General features: G+C 40.7%; 1 protein-coding gene across 1 annotated transcript in view; it reads right to left on the bottom strand.

Moving 5' to 3' along the window:
- The window catches only part of LOC106881039 (methionine-R-sulfoxide reductase B3, mitochondrial), a 114,486-nt gene extending 110,930 nt beyond the window's left edge, over window positions 1–3,556 (bottom strand). The window contains exon 1 of the mRNA XM_052966038.1: window positions 3,394–3,556. The gene's annotated coding sequence lies outside the window, so the exon portion shown is untranslated. The remainder of the gene's footprint in view (window positions 1–3,393) is intronic.
- Window positions 3,557–4,818: the final 1,262 nt, after the last annotated feature.

Here is a 4,818-nt window from a genome sequence, read left to right as displayed (position 1 = left end):
GAGACAGCTTAAATACGTCCATGCTCAATCGCTGGCCAGCGAGAAAGAGAATCAATTGAGCGGGAACGCTTGGTTGTTTAATTCTACGCATGCGTAAGACTACGCATGCGCACGGCGTTACTACAGTGGTATCAAAAAGTTCCCGGACTTGTTATGTTTGATAAAAAATAACTTATTTACCTAAGCTTTACTATCATCTCCTTCGAAATAGTCACCTTGCGCAGCACTACACCAGTCCAAGCGTTCCTCCCACTTTTGGAATCCGGCCTGGAAGTTGTTTTCTGTGAGTCGAGGACCTTCTGCGATTCGCTCTTGATCTCGACAACGTTGTTAAAACGGCGGCCTTTGAGTCACATTTTCATCTTGGGGAACAGATGGAAGTCCGCAAGTACCAAATCTAGCGAATATGGCGGATGCGGAAGAGATACTATGTTATTTTGGAAATTCAGGAGTGAAGAGAACTCGGTAACAGTGCATTGTCGTCGTGAAGAATCTATTTCTCCGCGCTCCACAGGTCCATCGATTTCGCCGAACGTCCTCCGTCAAGCGCTTCAAAATATCGCAGAACTCTCGAGTGACGGTCTGGCTCTGGGGGAAGAATTCCCGATGCACGATATCACATTTCCGGGGGTGATGGCAGGCCTTCCATATTGATCATCGTCTTCCAGGAACGTTCTTCTGCTTTCGATACTTTCTCCAGTTTGGTGGTGAGCTTCTACTGTTCTGCTTCCTCGCTTCCTAGCAGGTCAATATTATCAGCAAAGCGGTGGTTAGAAATGAACCGTCCTCCAATGGAAACTGAGGGGTAGAAATCTTGAAGAGTCTCCTGCATGACATTCTCCAGCAAAATGTTGAAAAGCACTGGAAAGAGGAGACATCCTTGCCGAACAAACACTGCTATCCTGAAGAATTCTCCAATGTTGTTCAGGAGAACTGTCCTGTTGAGTTTTCATACAATGCTCGGAGTTATTCGATGAGTTTGTTACCGAAGTATTAATTCTTCATCACATACCACAACCCGTCGTGCCAAATAATGTCAAAGGCCTTTTTAAAGTCGACGAGGTTTGACTGGTGCTGCAGATGCTTCTCAGTGAGTAGTCTGATGCTAAGTTTTTGCTCCACAGTACTTCTTTGAGCCTGAATCCTGCCTGTTCTTCTGCCTATCCTTTAAGTCAATTTGTCAATTCAGTAGAACTCTTTATACTTTATGCCTTTCTTTTGCTGGTCTCAAGTCTCATCTGCGAACCCATGGAAAACGAACCTCCACCAACTATTCTGCCTATATGTCTGTGCACACCTTTGAATGCTGTGTATGCCAGAAGGTTTGCAAATCTAACGGAGGCCTCAAAAGACATTTTAAGATCCACAAAGATGAGAACTTATCTGCAGGTCTTGGTAGTCCAAATCAGAGGCGCAATCTATGTGGGTGTCTTTTCAGAACATCAAACGGAGTCCATATGGCCCTTGGGGGGGAGGGGTCCATATAAGATTTTTTTTTTTTAATTTATCTGCAATATATTGATTATACTTCTACAATACACAAATTTTTTTTTCAAACAATTCCTAATAATATTTAATTATAAAAATATAATAGGACTTTTTTAAACATCGAATGACTAGGAGAGTCTATTCGTGTAAAATAGGATTTAAAGGGGTTCATAGGTAAAAAAAAAAAATGGGTGAGAAGCATTGCTCTAAATCTTAAGCACGTCGAATACTAACAACTGATCATTAATATTGCGATGCTTAAATGAACTCGTGTGTGTGTGTGTGTGTGTGTGTGTGCCCGCTTGAAAAGTTGCTTGATTTACATATCACAGAAAGGGTCGGGGAAGACGGAGTTAATGAAGGGTAAAAGGGAGCAAAAGGAGGGAGAGGGAGGAAGGGAGACAGACTGACAGATAGACCGGATAAAGAGAGAAAGCAGGAGAGTAGGATGAACATATTGACTTGCTTGTTTGCCAACAATTATGACCTCTTTTATGTAGCTTTGAGTGTAACAATGTGTAACAATGTGTAACAATGTCGAAACTGCGACACGATTCCATTTCCTGATTGAATGACATCTCCTTTCAATTACGTTACTAACGCCCCCTGGCAATGCATCAACACCATGATGCTCCTGCACCCAATAAGCATTCTAATCTCTTATCTTTTCCTTATTTCGGTCAATGGACTGCGGCCATGCTGGGGCACCGCATTAAGGGATTTTAATCGAACAAATCAGCTCCAGTACTTATTCTCTTTCAAAGCCTGGTAAGTTATTCTATCGGTTACTTTTGCCGAACCGCTACGTTAAGTGGATGTAAACAAACCAACACCGGTCGTCAGTTGTTGGTGGGAGGACAAATACAAACATAGATAGATAGATAGCTATAGTCAGATAGATAGATAGATAGATAGCTATAGTCAGATAGATAGATAGATAGATAGATAGATAGATAGATAGACGACTGACTTCCACTAAGTTTCCGTCAACCAAATTCACTCACAAGGTATTGATTGCCCCGAGGCTATAATAGAAGACAATTGCCCAAGGTGCTGCGCGGTGGGACTGAACCCAAAACCGCGTGGTTGCAAAGCGAGTTTCTTAACTACACAGCCATGCCTATGGTTATTTTGACATTTTTCTCTTGCCTGTTTTTGTTTTCTTTAAATTTTATGTCGACGCTTTCCAGTTGTATCAAATTAAGTTATCAATTGATCTAACGTAGGCGTCACTACATTAGTCAGTGGGTCGGTGAAGTTGCTGGAAATAGCAGTTAAATGCTATTCAAAGCAGGCCTTATCATTTTGAATTCAGAAGATTACACCGAATCGTTTACCAAGACTTTTGACAGGGTGATGAATCTTCAGGTGAGAATACATGGTGATGGGGGAGTTGATAATTTTTCAGGTGGAGGACACAGACACATCATCACGACTACCACCACAACCACCATCATGGCCACCACCATTATGATTACATGTACCTTCACTCCACCACCACTGACGCCATCGTTACCAGTAACACCACCACCACAACCATTTACACTGATACAACCACCAATTATCACCACCACCAGCAACAACAAAAGGGGATATCTACGTGGTCGTTGGCCCTGTTAGAAATAACAGGTCTCATGCATATTTATAACCCTACTGTCTAAAATATGAAAGATATATGTTGGAGGTGATCACGGGTGGAACATTTTTGATCATATTTTCCAGATTGATCAGATTTTTCATGAGATGTCATCAAATAGTTTTGAAGAAAGAAATAATCCATGCGCCAAAAGTTAAACGCATTTATAAACAAACAAAAAACTCTTTCGCGGGACACGTAAAGTTTATACATATTTTTTGTTTAATAAATAAATGAACAATAAAAAGATCAGGAAACGAATCACTTACCAAAAGTTTTCTGTTCTTAAATCTTTTTTAACTAAGACGGTAGTTATTAATATTGTTTCTGTTGTTATTGTTGTTGGTAATGAATTTGTCCGTGCGTCTATTTTTCTCACCACAAATAACAATACGTATTACGTAAACCGCTCGCTCTCTCTCTCTCTCTCTCTCTCTCTCTCTTTCTTTCTTTCTTATTATCTGTTCCTATTCCTCAGTCAATATTTCTTTCCCCTCCTCTACTTCTTTTCCCCTCCCCTTCTCTCTGTCTGTCTCATCTCTCCCTGTTTCCTCCCAATTTCCCTCTTTCTCTCACTCTCTCCCTATATATATATGTGTGTGTGTATGAACTTTTTCTTCTTATCCCTTCTCCAAGTTAGTATCTTTATTTATTTCTTCTGTGGCGACTGTTTTTACTCTCCTCAAACTACTTTGTAGGCGTAATGTATATATATGTGTGTTGAGTATTTTAGTGTGCGTGCGTGTGTGCACTTACATGTGCATATGTATGTATTACGTAAATTTGCTGGCTTGTATATACACCAAGTCAGTATTTGTGTATTCTACGTATATTTTCGCATCGGAGTGTTAATTATGTAAAACCCTGATATTATGTATGTACGTACGTATGTATGTACGTACGTATGTATGTATGTATGTATGTACATACCTTCATCTACATGTACATATAGATACATATTTGGGTACATGACGTTGCAAAAAAACATGGACAAAATGATAAACAAGGTACAAAAAAACAAGCAGGCCACATAGAGAACATATCCTTCATCGTGTATATATATGTATATATATATCACAGCAGTCAACGACTGTTAAACTCCAAAAATAAATACTTTATATAACGTATTGAGTTCTCTTTTCTTCATACAACGCTTCCACGTGTGTGCGTGCGCGCGCGTCTGTCTGTATGTTTATACACGTTGGAGGAGAGAAGGTAATGTTGTGATGTTATGTGAACACAAGCACGTGCACAAGCAGGTGAACACTGACTGCAACTTAAACTTTACCAAACCACACTCACACACACGCGCGCACACACACACACTCTCTCACATACTCTCGCGCGCGCGCAAACAGTAACGCGCGCACGCACTCATATCTTTAAACATTTGCACATGTATACAGAGAAACCACTAAGCGCTCTGTGACACCCTGATATGCACACCCTTACACGGAATACACATAAGCTCATGTACACGCCCCAGCAGGAGCAAACATAGACAGCTACAAAGGCAACAAACGCATATAATATAGACACAGACACACACACCTACATAGACACAGGCACACGCACACACACCTACATACACACACACACACACACACACACTATAACCGTTTAGAAAGAAATGTGTGTAATTGTATACGAGGTATCAAGAACTTTTCCTGTCTTGTTGAGAAGTGATGGTAGTG

This window comes from Octopus bimaculoides, chromosome 3, assembly GCF_001194135.2.
Source record: "Octopus bimaculoides isolate UCB-OBI-ISO-001 chromosome 3, ASM119413v2, whole genome shotgun sequence".
In the NCBI taxonomy this organism is placed as follows: Eukaryota; Metazoa; Mollusca; class Cephalopoda; order Octopoda; family Octopodidae; genus Octopus; species Octopus bimaculoides.
Note: the sequence above shows the minus strand (reverse complement) of the source record. Positions and strands in the feature narration are given on the sequence as shown.